General features: G+C 40.0%; 1 protein-coding gene across 1 annotated transcript in view; it reads right to left on the bottom strand.

Annotated features, from left to right (window-relative positions):
- Positions 1–17,550, bottom strand: part of LOC126850777 (enhancer of rudimentary homolog) — a 99,497-nt gene extending 81,947 nt beyond the window's left edge. Inside the window, exon 1 of the mRNA XM_050594095.1 lies at positions 17,539–17,550. The gene's annotated coding sequence lies outside the window, so the exon portion shown is untranslated. The remainder of the gene's footprint in view (positions 1–17,538) is intronic.
- Between the last annotated feature and the right edge of the window lie 502 nt (positions 17,551–18,052).

The raw sequence follows: 18,052 nt of genomic DNA on the forward strand, positions 1-18,052 counted from the left end.
AATTTTTTAATAAAATAATTGTATTTTATTACATAACTTTATAAAATTCTATCGACTAATAAAGATTATTACAACGGTATTTTATAATGCCCCTACGGTAGAGCATTCGTCGTTCCGGGTACGACGTACCGCTTATCGTCGTACGGACTAAGCGCGATCTTCGACTCCAATATCGTGTAACTTTGATCTTAAGCATGACTGCTCGTGCGTCATCTCGATCTCTCATCTCAAACAGCGCGTGTAATCGTCAAAGGTTATCGTTCTTGCGATGACGGCGCTCTTCACGCCTTTGATCTTCTTCGTCTCGCTTCTACCGTCTCACAATGCGTACATTTTTGCTCTAAGTCCGACAAATTTCGTTATAATCGCGCCATTATTCTCGTCTGTCATTAAACCCAGTACTCTTTTATTAACAAAAAGCATACCGTACGCATTGTCCATCGCGTAATCGCTCGTGTCAAATCTATCGATATCGCGCTTCATATCCTTGCACTCGATGCGATAGATAAGACTGTCCGTGTCGGAGTACATTATTCCGGACTTATCTCGATACAACGATAACATATACTCATAATGAAATTCGTACAAGCGAATCTTCGATATATCGAGGATACACATGTCTACGTAGATCGGTTTATGAAATTTAACTTTCAGTTTGCGCAATTCTACGGCTATTAAATCCTCCGCGAAGACGTTCCTACTATAAAAGTTGGGCTTAGCGATCATCGTTTCCGCGCCGTATCGCCCGTCCCATCGGGTCACTAGCCGAACATCCGAGTGATTACGCATGTTCTTCATAGTTTTATCACGGCGTTATTCATTAATTTGTATAGATTTTTCTCGAACTCATTTTTAGCGTTAATTCGCAATCGCGTGTTCAGTTCAACGTATTCGCGCAACCACGGAGATTGCGTGAATCGTAATATTCTATGTATTCTCGTAACGCATAATTTGTGTCTAACACATTGTTGCAAGTTACGATAATGCGTTACATAACGGCGCTTATCGTACAGCGTAGCGAGTTTGTCCTGCCGTTTCTCGGGCGGCTTATCGCGCGTTGGGCAAAACGGCAAGTCAGCGTGAGAGTCGTAAAGGCTGGAAATATACGCAAGGTTGACTTCTAGAATATAACCGAGGCGAATTCGGCATCACGGACATTAAATCGATACTCGAAGCGTTCTCGACCCATCGTAAATTCTCGTAAGACAACGATTGACATATCGCCCATCCGTATAAATTATTCACGTCGAAATACATAAGATACGACGATGGTTCCGAGGGATTATACGACTGTACGTACTTGTTATTAATGCGCGCGTACCTATTGGAACATTGACTCAGCCCGCCGCGTATTCCGCGTTTTACAAACATCACCATATCGATGTCGGTTAAAAGCTCGAATCGAATGCCCGTATACTTTAACATAGTGTCCCACGTATATCCGGGTAATAATGCGCGAGATCTAAACCATAACTCCTCATATACATGTCGCGAAAATTTTTGAAGATATCAGCTAATAGAAGAATGTCGGTTTTTAAATTAGATGGTTATATTCGCCCAGCGTCTGGACGCGAAATCGTTCCCAGACTTCTATCGCGCGCTCGTAATCGCTACCGAATACGGTATCGCCGGTCAGCGATCTGTAGAACGCCTCGTGCGGCGGCAGACAAGTCTCGCGCAACTTATCGATATCGTCGACGTACTCGTACGGAAATATATCTTTTCGCATAAGAAGCTCAAAATCGGCGTCGTCGAGATCGGGAAATTTCAACCACGCGATCTTTAACTCACTCTTATGGAGATAAGATGCCAATTTTTCGAGACTTGCGCTAAGAAATTTAAAAGAATCTACGAAACGCAACTTCACGCGTCACCCGCACGCAAACCATATCCCCTCGTCCAACGCTTCGTCCGACGCTCTTCGCGAAGGAGACGTACGTTTCCTTTCGTCAGTGGTAATAACTCGACGCTTCCGGGGAAGACGTTAGCCACGTCTCTAATGATAAAATGCGCGTCGTATCCCGATAAATTGTGAAAAATATAGGAATGACGTAAGTCTCCTTATAATTTAGATTGCAACTAGAATGCGCTCTGTATCGCCCGATCAAATGACAGTCGCAGACGTGAGCGTCTTCCGATTCGAACGGTTTTTCGCATACGTGACAGCTCGTCGCGTTGCGAAATCTCTCCCGTTCATCTGCCGTAAGAGGCGTCATAGGCGCGATGATGTTTAGAATATCTCTCGCGCGAAGCGCTAGATCTCGCAGTTCTCACCGCGATGTGATCTGTACATCGATTTAGCGTCGTCGAACGTGCATCGCGCGTAATATCCTACGCTGTGAGCCTTATAATGTTGAACGATGGATGTGTTCGGCGTTCTCCTCTCCTCTTTCCTTTCCAGCGCGCATTCCAGATCGACGGACACCACGAACGGAACTCACCCCCTTTCTCTCGTAATTGTTAAAATTTAACCACTTGTCCTCTTCGGTTGAAAGAACGATAGCGCACTCGTCCATTCTTTCGCAGTCCTCGCTATGAGTCGAAACGCCAGTATATTTCGGCATATATCTGTGTGAAAAGCTCGATGGGCGACAACTCCGCTAAAAGTGTGGCCGCCGTATGCGACACTGTCCGGTAATCTCGGATCACCCTGATGGCGACTCGCCTATGGATTCGGCGCAGCAACGTGAGCCTGCGCCTACTTGCCACCAGGGCGTCCGCCCATACCGGTGATCCATAAAGGTCCACCGCCCGGATAGTCGTCGCATATAAATGGCGCACCTTGCAGAGCCCCCTAAATTGGACAGGAGGCGGTTCAAAGCATGAGCCACAGCCTCCGCCTGGGGGCTAGATGCGCAAAGTGGCCGTTGAACATCGAGGTAGCATCCAGATAGAGGCCCAAATACTTTAAATGGGTCCTCACTTGGATGAAGATGTCATCCACCGTGACACGAGCTGTCGTCAGGGGGGTTCCATGTTTCCTTTGACGAAAGAAGAAGGGCGCCTCAAATTTCTGAGGCGCCACTTCCAGTTCAGTGTCATGGATCGCGCGAATGATGCACGCCACCGCCAGGTTGGCCGTTCCTATGGCCTCCTCCCAGTTATCTCCCCCGGTCAGCACAATCGTGTCGTCGGCTTATCCGACGACGCTGCAGCCGGGAAGAGTGCCTAGCACCCTGTTGTACGCGAGGTTCCACAGTGTGGGGCCCAACGCCGACCCCTGTGGACCCCCGCAGTACACTCTTCTTCCGCGTGGGAGTATACCACCATCGGTGTACTCCAGCCTCCCGGAAATATTTAGCCAGGACCTTCATCAGATAGGGCTGTGTTCCGATTCTCCACCCGATAGTTGGGTGAGCGGGTGATGGGCAGAAGCTAATGAAAAGTGTCTGAGAGGATAATAGAATCTGAACGCACTCCATAGTCTGATGCTCGATACTGGCTTAATGAACTAGACTTATCCGGCTCGTAGAGCCGGGTGGCTTTTACACTCTCTCGGGTGGATAGAGTAACAATTTGAACATTTCACTTGAGAGTCTGGCAGAAGCATTTGGAAGGAATCTGAACGCTTTCTGATTGTCTGGGTGCACCCGGGTGGGGAATCGGAACGCATCCTAGGAGGGGAGACCAAAGCCGTTCGCGGTCTTTTTGATTCTATTCCAGGGCAGGGTGTTAAGCCGTTGCGGATGTCGAGAGACACCGCAAGCGCCACCCTGCCCTCCTCCATAGACTACGCGAGAGACCGTACACGCAAAATTGAGTCAACGGTTGATTGCCCCTCGCAGAATTCATATTGATCCTGGTAAAGGTCCATATCATCCCGGGATAGGTGCCGGACGAGGTGATTCACCATCACACGTTCCAACATCTTTCCCACCTCGTCCAGCAGACATATTGGCCGGTACGCGGAAGGGGACATCCTCAGGCCTGCCCTCCTTGGGGATGAGGACCAATTTGGCCCTCATCCACGCTGGGGGAAACAACCCCTCTCTAAGCCGCCGCTGCCTACTATGTACCCGTCCCTCGTAATTCGCTCACTATTTTCTTTTATAATTTAAAAAGCTTCAGGTCAAATTTTCGTAAAAGAAAAATTGTCTTAGAATTCATTCAGGAATACGATCCTTTAAGGACACTATACTTGTTTTGATACATCCTTATATCTCACTACACTGTATTGACATACCGTTAAATATATTATATAAAAAAAGTTGTGCGTCGGTACGTGGCTATTATTTATATAGCGCTATTGTTTTGTATGTGGAATGTCTCACTTTGTTATCATTCATAGTATGAGAGCGAGTAGGTAATAGTTCCGTGTGTTGTCATAGTATGTACCGTATAGTCGATCCCGCACACATCGCGAATGTTCACGAATGCGATTATGCGCGATTTTGATCGATGCCGAATAGATCTCCCAGACTACTCATGCTCCGTTACTCATATACATACATATACAATTTTCCTTTGATTTGCGACAGCTTACCGACAACCAGCGGAAAAAGAGCGAGCACGAGCACAAGTAACGAAACAATCCCACTCGCAAATATTCACGATGTGTGTGGAACCAGCTTATTACACGTGATCGCAAAAGTTCTTAAAAGATGTCTACAATTTAATCTCTACAATTAATACTTAACGGTTCATAAGCGAATGCTATTTATCAAAGCATATACTAACTTCCTGTGATTTATTAATATACTATTGTATTAACTAAAAAAAGCCTTACAAAAGAAAAAAAAATACGCCAAGTATATAAAAAAAAATCCTGACTTGTATGCAAAAAATTATTAACAAAAATTTTAATATTTATCCCTAAAAAATAATTTTTTAATTTCGCAGAAAAAATATAAATTTTTATAAAAAACTGTTATTTGCATAAAAAATATTAATTTTTATAAAAAACAGTTATAACAAAAAACAATGAGATCTCTCCAAAAAAATTTTACAAAGATAAAAAAAATACGCCAAGTACAAAAAAAATCTTAACTTGTATTCAAAAAATTACAAACTTTTAATTTTTTCTCTAAAAAATAACTTTTAAAAGAAATTTTCTCTAGAAAATAATTTCCACTTAAAAAATAAAAATCAAAATTAAATATGAAATCAATAGTTAACTAACCAAGTACATAGAAACTAGTTCAGTAGAAAGTTTAATTTGTAAAAAATTATAATTTGAAATAATATTTGTCATAAAATCAATCTTACAATTATAGAAATATTATAGATTTTCTGGAAAAAATTAAAATGCATTTTATTTTTATCAAGAAATTACGTTATTATATTCTTCCTCCCCCAAATAAATATTTTGTATAATATTTTAAATAGCATTATTATATTGCGGATTTTATTACAAATAAGTAAATCATAAAAACCTACTTAATCCTTAGTGTAATAACTTTGATCACATTGATTATTAATTTCAAATTTAAAAGTGTTCTATGCGAAACTGATCGACTTATGAAATTAATCATAAACTTTATCAGATAAGATCGAAACGAAAAGGATAAAGCTTAAAGCAACATACAAATACTTGGCCCGATGTGAAATAAGAGTTTGCAAAATTATTATTATCAATATATTATATCAATATATCAATATAATATGCATTATTATATCATTATTAACATATTAAGATGACATTAATATTAATATGACATGTAATGCGACCTGGGCAAGTCAAGTATTTGTATGTCGTTTTATTCTTCATCCTTTTCATTTTGGGCTTATCTGGTAAAGCTTATGATTAATTTCACAATACGTCAATCAATTTTGCACAGGGCACTTTTAAATTTGAAATTAGTAATTAATGTGATCAATATTATTACACTAAGGATTAAGTAGTTTTATATGATTTTTCTTATTTGTAATAAAATCCGCAATATAATAGTACTATTTAATATATTATACAAAATATTTATTTATGGGAGGGAGAATATAATGTAATTTTTTGGTAAAAATAAAGTGCATTTTAATTTTCTCCAGAAAATCTATAATATTTCCATAATTGCAAGATTGATTTTATGACAAATATTATTTCAAATTATAACTCTTTACAAATTAAACTTTCTACTGAACTAGTTTCTATGTACTTGGTTAGTTAACTATTGATTTTATATTTAGTTTTGATTTTTATTTTTTAAGTAGAAATTATTTTCTAAATAAAAATTTTATTAAAAATTATTTTTTAGAAAAAAATTAAATTTTGTAATTTTTTGAGTATAAGTTAAACTTTTTTTAATGTACTTGGTATTTTTTTCATCTTTGTAAGATTTTTTTAGAGAGATATTTATTTCTAACAGTTAAATTTTTGACACGATTGCCATACTGGGAATTGGGAATTCAGATATTGAACTGATTTTTGAAAAATTGGACAGATAATTGTTCGATTTTAAATTATTTGGGCAATTTATGACGAAAAAATTTTAATATAATAATTAAAATTATTTAAATTTATGTTTGAACACATTAATATATTATTATAATAATATTATATAATATTATATAATAATATTATATAATATTATATAATAATATTATATAATAATATTGTAATTGGTCTTATTTTTGCCAAAAATTTTGTCAAAAAAGCGTCAGAAAGTCTTATGATGTGACATAATCATTTCTGAGATCTAACTTTAAAATATCTAATTTAGTCATCAAATATCTAGCCATTTTGTGATCAAAATTTATTGTCATTTTGCTTAGAATTGAGACTTTAAATGGATTTAAATGTACATTTTATGAATGGCCAAAGACTATAGATTTTGTTCAATTTTTGCTGTCAATTTGCCATCAGATTGTCCTGCGCAAATTTTTCTCGATTTTTGCCGCCAATTTGACATCAAGTCATGTCAAGCTTTGCTTAGTTTTTGTGGGCAATTTGTTGTCTAATTATGTCAGCAAACTTTGCTAATAAAACTTATTGAGGACACAGATGACACCGGATTTGTTATCAAATTTTGATTGAATTTGATGCCAATTTGGCGAGAATTTGCTGTCAAATTGCTATCTGGATTGCTTTAAACTTTTCTGAAACCTCTTCTTTTACTCTTACCTCCTTCTTCATATATCTTTTCCAACTTCCAGATAAGGTCTGTTTTTATCTCTTTTTCTTTTAGTATTTTCTATAACTGTTCTCTCTTTACATTATTAAAAACTGCTTTTAAATCCATGAACCAAGCATAGACTTTTCCCTTCTTATTTCTTTTCTTCTTTTTTCTCTGTATTATATGATTTAACATAAAAATATTGTCAATCGTTGCTCTTCCTTTTCTAAATTCTCCTTAGCTTTCTGGTAGCAAACCCAACTTCTCCGTTTTCTCTTACAGTCTGTTCTTCAAAATCTCAGTAGATCTTATAGACTGAGTACAGCAAGAATATACTTCTATAATTACCTGCTATGTTTGATTTCCCCCTTTTGTACTGGCATTATGTTTGAATCCCTTCTCTTGTACTGGCACTATGTTGAATGTGCTCTCTTATAATGGCACAATTATCGACATTCTCCAATATTTAGATATGTAACCTCCGTTACATTTTTTAAATTTTTCAACTCTTTTTCTTCTTTTTCCTTTTTTATCTTTGCTTTTTTTCTGCGAGATCTTTCAGCTCTTTCTTTTCTTCCAAATATTCCTCTATTCTTACTTTACCCTTTTTCTATTTCTTATAATATCTTTGCGCTTCTCTCTTCTTTCATGTGCAATGTCTATCCCATCGATCTTTGTGACCTAATTCTTTTCTTTTCGTTACTATCTTTTTCCTTATCATGGCCCCTTGCACTATTAAATTTATCTTATTTTGCCCCAATTGTATCCTGCCTATCCGCTTCTCAAATTATTTCTTTCAGGTTTTCTCTATATTTTAGTATAGATTCCTCGTCTCAACAGATTTTCCATTTTGTTTCTTCTTTCTTCTTGTCTTCCCTTTATTCTTCCTTTTTTCCTTTTCTTTTGTCTTTATTTTCTAATGTTACCATGATCGATATGTGATCCGAGTCAATTCTATTGCCTACTTTGAATTCTTCTACCTCCTCATATACTCTTTCACTACATAAAACAATCGATTACTGTGTTATCTCATCCTACATACATATATCCGTTTTTCAATCTTCTTCCATTGACCAATTTAACATATAACCATTTTTAGAATTAGAATTAGAAAAAGTGCGGAGGGCGGTCCACGGAATACGAAGCTCCGCCTACGGCACGCAGACCAAGTCTATTGTACTTCTCTGATAAGCGGCCCTTCAGTTCAGATCCATTCTTCTCCAGAAGAGAAGGAGAGCTTTAACCGAGAGGTCTCCTATCTGTTGAAGCCTTGGAAAAGCAGACCCCAACAGTTCCCGTCTAATCTTAGCATAAGTCGGGCACATAGCACATGGAAGCTGGTTTCCTCCAGTGCGTCACATTTCCTGCAGTTGGGTCTCATATTGATGCTCAATTTATGCAAATTGTAGTTGAGAGTATCGTGCCCCATGAAAATACGAGTTTCCAGCCCGGCTTCTCGTCTGCTTACCTTTTTAATACAGCTGGCGAGGCCTCCTTCGGAGAATCCGCGAGGAGACCCTTTGTCTGTATCCAACCACTCCTCTCCAGGAAGGCAGATGCTGATCCCACAGCCAGCCAATCTCCCCCTTGCCTAAGCTGCAGGGAATCCCGACCGCCGGCTCCAAGTCCCACCAATGCAGCCTCCGAGCTAGCTCTGGCAAGTTGGTCGGTCGTTTCGTTGCCTTTGATGATAGAATGCCCAGACACCCAGGGCAACTTCAGTATCTCTTCCAATTTCTCCCAGGGTACATCTGCAAACTAACTTGGAGGTCGGAGCTTCAGAGCCCTAAGAGCCGCCTGACTGTCCGAGCAAATGCGTCTGCCCCTTTCCTTATTGGCGAGAAGTTGTTGCGCACAGCATAAGAGCGCCACTATCTCTGTTTGGAAGACCGTGGCGAATTTGCCGAGTGGGATCGACTCATTGATCCCCTTCTCTCGATAGCAAATGCCAGCCTTTGAGCCCGAGCCGATCTTGAACCCATCACGGACCCATCCGTGAAAAGAATGAGCCCGTTCTTCAGCACCGGAGCCTGTGGCCAAAGCCAGTCCTCCCGCTCCAGAAAGCACACCTTGAATGGCTCCTTAAATGCACGAATGACTGATGATGATTTTGTCCTGCCCCATGCTGAAAATGGGATGGGAGAGGACTCCGGAAAACTTGGTGTGCCGGCCCTCCATTTTCCCTCGCATTTCAGACGGTAAGCCACGGTGATGCAGCCACGGCGATTACCGTGGCTCAATATCAAGCAACATCCCCATTGCCGCAATTGGTGTGGTCTTCATAGTCTCAAGAGCTCCTTTTAGGATAAGAGCCCTTAGGTCCAGCGATGCTTTCGCCGAGACTAACTGTACTCTAGGCCACCATACCACTGCAGCATACAGCAGCCTATGTCTGAGGATAGCAGAGTAGATCCAATAGACCATCCCCGGTCTGAGGCCCCAGGTCTGGCCAAAGGATCTTCTGCACATTCAGAAGTAGGAGGTCACACTTTTACACCGATCTTCCAAGTGCTTCCAAGTCAGTTTTCTATCCAGGATAACTCCGAGGTATTTCACCGATCTGGCCAGTGTCAACCTGATAACCTTCCAAAGTGGGTCCCACCACAGTACCCAGCTTGTATCTGAGAGTGAAAATGACTAGCTCCGCTTTCGGGGATTGATCGAGAGTCCAGAGCTGCCGCACCACTTCTCTACTACTCCGAGAGCGCTCTCTGTGAGCTCTAGGAGCGTGTCCAGAAAGGGTTCTCGCACAATGATCGCCAGATCATTCGCTTATCCCTGCGCAAAGAAACCTTTGTCAGTAAGCTTGCTGAGTAATCCATCGATTACTAAGCACCATAGAAGAGGAGAGGGCATTCCGCCTTGCGGGAACCCTCGATCCACCCAGCCGCCGACACTAACAGTGCCGAACGTCGTTACAACTCTCCGACGGAGCATACCTCTGATCTACTAGACCAGCTTATCTGGAACTTCCCGCAGCGCTGCTTCCCTGCAAACCACCTTGTGAGAGGTGCTGTTAAAGACTCCCTCTATATCCAAAAAGGTTCCCACCGCGTAGCCTGCTTCCATGAAATCTCTCTCGATTTGGGAGACCAAAGAGTGGAACGCCGGTAGAGAAGCCCATTCTATAGGCATGTTGATTTCCATGCAGCGGATGCCGCCCGAGAACAACATCCCTCAAATAGATCTTAACCAGCTTCTCCAACGTTTTCAAGAAAAACGAGGTTAGGCTAATCGGTCTGAAGTCTTTGGCAGAGGTGCAGCAAGTCCTGCCTAACTTTGGGTATGAATACCACCTTCGCCAGCCTCCATGTCTTGGAGGTGTATTCCAAAGCAAGGAAAGCTCTCAGAGTGAGAACGGCCCGCCGATCTGCACGAGCCCCTCTTCTAGGAGCGCCGGAAAAATTCCGTCAGGTCCAGCGGACTTGAATGGTTTGAAAGTTTTGACGGCCCACTTCACTCTTTCGGGTTTGCTTTACAACGCTGGTCGCCAGTTCCCAGTCACACCAGCGTGCCCTTAATCTGGGCTCCACAGTCCAAACATTAGGATCGACATCAGGTTCCTTCCTGAAGCCCAGGAAATTGGTCTTCAGGAGATGAACCAGACATCGTTCGCCCGAAACCACGTCCCCATCCGGGAGGCGTATCGCCTGCAGGTTTGAGTCCGAGTTTTTTGCAGAATTCTGCAGAGTCTGGAGACCTCCGGAACCTCCTCCATAGACTCACAGAACCTCCTCCAGCTCTCTCTCTCTTGGCGGCTACTACAGAGTTCCTATAGGTTTTCTGGGCCCTTCGATAGAGGTCCAAGTCGAGCGAGCGACTCATGTTCCTATTCCAGGCACACCGAGTCCCCTCACTGAGCCTCTGCAGTCCTGGTCCCCACCAAGAGACTCTCTTGTTAGAGCGAACCACTCTCACTGGGCAATTCTTCTCAAAACTACCCATTAAAGCTCTTCGTAGATGGTCCATGCAGAGCTCCACAACGGCGCCGGTCCCGTGCCTCTTATTGAAGCCCCGCAGACCAGTGGAGAGATCCTCTCGGAATAAGTTCCAATCCGTCCTTCTCGGATATCTTCTATAAATTGCCTCAGGTCTCGCCTTTGGCGAGCCTGAACACAATCTGTCTGTGGTCGGAGAGGGAGGGCTCAGATGAGACCTGCCACCCGATCTCCGGAGCCAATACCTAGAACATAAGATGAGGTTAAGTACCTCAAGGCGAAGTACATTCTGAAATAATTAGCTCGTTACCTCTGTTCAGGATTTCCAAGTCAGTGGTCATCAGGTACTCCAGAAGCCTCCTGTCCTGATCGTTGATATTGGTGCTATCACAAACCGTGTGATGCGCATTAGCGTCGCACCCTACAATCAGTCTCTTGGCCTGGCAGCACTCCACCAGCTTGACCACAGGCGAAAGTGAGCCTCTTCCTTATGTGAGAAGTACGCTGAGTTCCACTACCTTCCTGGTCTCATCTGTGTTAAATCTGCGAAGATTCACAGCGATCGCCGCAACATCCCTAGAACAGAACTCCGATGAGCTGCTCTTCCAATTCCTTGACCGCAATTGCGGCCCTGGGATTGAGCTTCGTGGGAGACTTGAAGAGACTACCACAGGCCGCAATGCCCCTAATGCAGCCCCTGTAAACCTAGGGTTCCTGCAGGGTGATTCATGTATGCACCACAGCCATGTTCCTGGCCAGAACAGCCGAGCATAGGATTCACCTAGATTAACTTGCACCACAGCGCTCTTGTTGTGGTGCAAGTTAATCTGGGTGAATCCCACCGTCGCCATGCTCACTTTATTGAGGACCCGACGCTGGCTGGGACTCTCCTTACTCCGTCGCCTCGCTACGGGCCCCGAGCAGACCCACAGTGATCTGCTCGAGCCCATAACTAAGCCTTAAGTCCCGCGTCCTCAATTTGAGGACGCTGGACTTTGGGATGCCGAGAATGAGGTCCCTCCCCTCAGGGGAAACTCCAACATTCTCGGCAAATATCTGCCAGCTGGCCATGACAATGCCTGGATTCTGCCTCTCCAGCAGCCCCAGGACCGCTGCCGCAGGCACCGGAGAACCAGAATTCAGACAGCCGCCCTGTGCCGCCTTTGAAGCGCGTCCAGGCCCACTAACTTGGCGCCCTCCCAAGGAGAGATCTGCCCAATTCGCTCAAAGAGCCAATTGAACGTCATCTCATCCTCCTCCCTGATAACGATGGCACCGTTACGGAGCACCGTAGTTCCCGTGAAGCGAGGAAGGGAGCCCTTATGAATCCTCGCCATTTCCGCGACCACCGTTTCCCGTAGCAAGGTCAACTGCTCCGGAGTCACTGCCTGTTCACGATAGCCCTCCCACGAACAATCGCCTTCGACAGGGGATCAGAAGCAGAAACATAGGGCCCAGTTGTCTGAGCCCTAGGCTTTCTAACTATCCTTTGCACCGAAGGGAGGGTTTCCCCAGAGCCCGTCCGCGGCTTTTGCCGGTGGCTTCTTATCTATCCCCTTAAGTGTCCCAGAGGAAAAGGGATGCCTGCTAAGGCCAGCTCCCTGTCCCTCTTGGCTCTCCTTTTCTCGGCTCCACAGCGGTTCCTCTTACGAGAAGCCGTTGTTTCACCAACAGTGGCACCGTTCCTTCCCGCGCCCCGAAGAGCCCATTCGGGATCCGAGGCCGCTACCCTTGAGGGTGGGCGCCCTTGCGAGCTCTCACCCTCAATCCCTCCAAGACCGTCATTAGTTGTATTTAAATTTGACTCCATACTTGGTCCCACGAGAAGCTAGGTAACGGAAGTCCTCCCGGGCAGAGCCCCGCATGTCTGGGTAAGGCTAGATATTCTGGTGTTTTGCCCGGTGCCCCAGAGTCATCGTTCATGACACTGCACGCCCAGTGCAGCCCTCACCACGATAGCTTCCAGCTTGGCTTGGGGAGTTGGTCCGCGGTAGTAACCTTCCAGCCCTCGACAGGTTTTACGCTCGCGGGGCCAGTTATAGCCACCACAACCCAGGAGCCTGCTCGGGTGGTCAGAAACCCGGAGGTTTCCTGGGCGTCCTCCTATACGGTCCGAAGACGCGCCCGATAGGCGCTTAACCTATGGGAACACATACCATTCTTTTCTTTAAATATATTCCATCAAATTCTTTCCTCCATTTCCTATCGTCTTATCCTTACTTTTTCTCTCTATTCCTTTTTTTTTTTCTTCACCTCCTAGTTTTCCTATTCTAATATTAAAATTGCTTATTATTATTCGCTCGTTCTTTCTCTCCTCTGCCTATTTTTCTATTTTTTTTCCTCTAAAGCATTCCAACTCTTATTATAAACAGAGATAATACATAGAGTATTCGACGTGTAACTGATCAAACGAAAAGTGGAGATAGATTGGGCCAAACTGAGTCGAAAAGTCCTGTACCATTTTGCAAAGTATGCAATAATTATTGCGTTATTAATAAATAAGATATGTGAGCTAATGAGCGGGTTGGAAAGCGATAAGCCAGTGTCGGCAGACATGTACGATGATTACTTGTGTATGTCTTTTAGCAACGAAAACATATTTTAATTAATAATACAATAACTATTGCGAATTTTGCAAAATGATACAGAACTTTTCGACTTAGTTTGGTCCAATCTAATTCCATTTTTTATTTGGTCAGTTACATGTCGGACACCCTGTATAACGTACCCTCCTCCTCTATTACTGTAATCACAAACTCTTCCTCATCCTTACTTATTATCCTATTGACTCCCCTACCCCAATTTCTTTTTTTACCTATTATAAAACCTCCTTTTGCTCTACTTTTTTTTTACTGCGTATTTACGTCCCCAATCATGTGTCTTAGGCAATCTGTCTTTCAACTTTTCCCTGCTTTCTTCATCTATCCAAATTCACTTAAATTAATAAAAGCAAAATCCCTAATATATCTCCAAAAATCTAGATCTTTATTTTCTATTTTCATTTTTCAAGCGATTTCAGCTTGGTACATTTTTCCCATTTTTTCGAAATAGATGCCTGACTTATCTTGAAATACTTTTACTCCTTTATTTTTTTAAGTAATTTTTTAAGTAACGTTCCAATATTAGATTCGGTTTTATCGCCAGTTTTTCTTTTAATTCATTTGTGTAATCATCCTACATAAAAGGTGTTTCATTTTAATCGCCCCAGGCAAATATCTTGAGTTTTGTAACTCTAAAAGTACTTAAAAAAACACTTAATTATAGTATTTCGAAAAGTTCTCGAGGTAAACAAGAATATGCAATAAAAATAGGGGATTTTATTTAAAAAAATTGAACTCTTGATCTTGGCACGTTCATTCAAAGTCAAATCAATTACATTATCTTATGCCCCCCTTCGAATCAGATAACTTTAAGGTGAAATATTTTTTTATATCTTTCATATTTTTCGAGATATTTGCCTGGGATGATTAAAATGAAATACCATAGGCTTAGGCGATTGCGATAGCGTTATCGAGCATTGCTCGGTGCCCATAAATTAATTTTACAGGAGTAAATCCTGTTGCTTATTGAATTTTATGTAAACATCGCAGTCAATTCGTTCTTTTGATCGGCGTTAATAGACCGGTATTCATAGTCCGTTTCTATATGAAGACCATCTTAAGTAATGTTTTAAGATGCTAATACTGTGATTGGTTCATAATATTTTAAGATTATACCTAAAATAGTTTTAAATATAAGAACCGACTATGAATATCGTAATGTCGGAGATATTCGAATATAGTAAGATCTTTCTAGCATTCCGGATGCTTGCGGATAATACGCGGTATTATTTGAATTTTATATATATATATATATATATATATATATATATATATATATAAAATTCAAACAATACTTTCACTGCTATATGTAATGATACTTTTCATCATTGTATTATAGATTCGCCTCATATTTTTCTTCTTTTAATATGCTATTTATCAGAGTTATTACTTTCCTACCGAATTTTTCTCTCTTATAACCTCGTCCAATAGTCCGTTATTTGTAATTTTTAGTCCAAGATATTTGTATTCTTTACTTACCTTTATTCGTTGTCCGTAGAACTAAATCCTTTTGTTCTCCACCTATGCACATATACTCAATTTTGTCTATGTTAACTTCTAGGCCCCATCTAGTGTATTCTTCAATCCGCTTTCTTGTCATGTATTCTATTTAGTCGTCGTAGTCCTGTGCGAGAAGTATCTGATCGTCTGCAAAGTTGAGTGTACAGAGGGTATCATTATTTAGAGGTCATATAGAGAGTCCCGATGCCACTGCATTTTCTTCTCTACTTCCTTAATATCTGTTCCAGATATATTTTGAAAAGCATTGATATGCAGCATCTCTGCTTAAGTCCTTTTGTTAGTGCAAAGTTCTTTGTTAGCTTATCTTCCTGTTTTATTTTTGATGTTAATCCTTTGTACATATTTTTTAGTGTTTTTATTAGATTTACATTTATGTTTGTTTCCATCACTTCCCATAGTTTGTTTAGAGGAATGTTGTCATACGCCTTCTTTAAATCGATAAACGTGAAGTGCATATCCTGTTGAACTGCAAGTTTTTTTCGATTGCCTGTGTAAGCGTGAACAGCTGGTCAACGGTTGATCTTCCTGATATAAAGCCGGCTTGCTCTTCAACCTCTAGATGTGCGCATTCTATTCTGTTTTTTAGTATTTTTCCATATACTTTATTTGTTGTAATTGAGATTCCCCTGGTAGTTGTTGCAATTATTCTTATCTTCTTTTTTTGTATATCGTTGATATATACGAAATTTTCTATTCTGCTGGGACTTCTTTTCCGTAGATGCAATCTTGGAATAGTTTGGCCAAATATTGGTATAGTTTCTGTGTGCTGTATTTCAGTAACTCCGCCGGAATGTTGCCCGGTCTACTTGCTTTGTTGTTCTTTAATTCCTTGCATATTATTCTGATATCTTTATCTTCTGCATATTATACTTTCTTTTCGTCAACTCTCAATGGCGAATCTATAACATTTACGAGGTTATTCAAATTTTCCGTTTTGTTAAACTCTTGTCTGTCTTCTGACAACAGTTTTCCAAAGTAATCAGCTCCTTTTTGTGCTGTTATAGGTGATAATATCTCTTTTTTTTTCTTTTCGAATCTTTTCTTTTTTTCTCTCGTTTTTGATTAACCTCCAGCTTTCCGTACTTTTCTGACCTTTTAAGTATGTATTTATTTCAATTTCTATTCCATGTTTCATTCTTTTTCTGGCATATTGCTTATCGGACTTTTGCTAGAGCTTGTTTATAACTTATTCTATCCCTATCGCTCTTGGCTGCAAGGTATTTCTCGTATTTCTGTCTTTTTCTTTTATCTGCTCCTCTATATCTTTATCCCACCAATATGGCTTTTGTCATCTTTGTTTGTCTATATATCCCAGGGCTTCCTTCGCTGCTGCATGTATACATTTCTTCACATAGTTATATTGTTCTTGAGTATTATTAAATTTAGCTTTTTGTAGTTTGTCATCTAGTCTATTTCTGTAGAGAATTAGTACTTTCGTTGTTCAGGCTTTCTATATTTTTTCTATGTTGTTTTTATGTTTTATTTTTCTTCTATAAGTTCTTCGATGTTACTTGATTTATTTTGTCCTTGACCTGAAATCTGTGATTTCATTGGGAATGCTATTTTTGCTCTTAGTAAATAGTGGTCATTTCCATATGTGATCACTTCCACATTGCTCCTCTAAATACTCTAACATCTTGAGTGACAATCTTTGTTCTGTGTTATTATATAGTCTATACTAAATTTTAAATTTCTTGTATTTTGTACCCAAGAGTACTTGTGTATCCATTGATGTTGTAAGAAGCTGTTTTGTATTCTTAATTTCTGTTGTTCGCACTTTTCAATGAGTCGAAGTCCACTGTCGTTCTCCGTCTTTTCTCCAAACTATCCCACAATCAGATCCTGTTTTCTCTTATCAGTTCTGCTGTTTAAATCCCCCAGGATAATTAATTCTCTTGAGCTAGCTATTTGTGCTATTTCATCATTTAATTGTTCGAAGAAGGCTTCCTTTACATTTCCCAAAGCATCATCGTTTATAGCATATATATATATATATATATATATATATATATATATATATATATATATATTCCCAGAATAGTTACTCTATATCCATATATACATATATATATATATATATATATATATATATATATATATATGTATATATATAATGTATATATAATATAATATAATATAAATTGTCCATTTGTTGCTTTTGCCAAAAGATTGCGCTAGCGTTGTTCTGAGTTATATTAGCAACGCTCTGCAATTAGCGATTGATTGATTGAAAAATTACTATGATAACCGCATCTAAACTAAAGGCCTACATTTGTGCAAATCGGAATTGAATCTGACCATAATGCGGGTTCCTTTTTATTGGTTGAAACAAAGTTTAGAAAAACATGACAGAATCAATAGAAATTGTTAATAAAAACAATAACTTAAAAAGAAATGAAATAAAAAAATTACAAACAATTTACATTTATTTAAATAAGAAAATTACGAACGACTTGTACTTTTTTATAAATTCTTAAATTAAAGAATAAAAAAGAATTAACTCAAATAACAATAATATAACTATATTTAATATAATATTCTAAGATAATAATATACGATATTATAAAAATATAAACTATATAATAAAACAAAACTTTTTAATTTTTTAATTTTTAATTATAGAATGGCTATTTTTTTGCTATTGTAAATTGATGTGGGTATTCGGCTTTGATACAGACAATTTTTATTCTACATGAAATAAATCTCATAATTTTCAAATCTGATTGATGATAATTGTGAATAAGACTTGCATAAGAAATATTTTTGTATACAATACAATTGCTTTGCATTACACTCGTTCATGTATACAATGTTGCCATGTTTTTCCAAAACAAATTAAGTAGCCAGATTCTATCTTTAAGGACTCTAGTCTACATGAACGAGTGTAGTGTAAAGCAGTTATAATTGGGTAAAAATGTTTCTTATGCAAGTCTTATTAACAATTGTT

This window comes from Cataglyphis hispanica, chromosome 7, assembly GCF_021464435.1.
Source record: "Cataglyphis hispanica isolate Lineage 1 chromosome 7, ULB_Chis1_1.0, whole genome shotgun sequence".
Taxonomy (NCBI): domain Eukaryota; kingdom Metazoa; phylum Arthropoda; class Insecta; order Hymenoptera; family Formicidae; genus Cataglyphis; species Cataglyphis hispanica.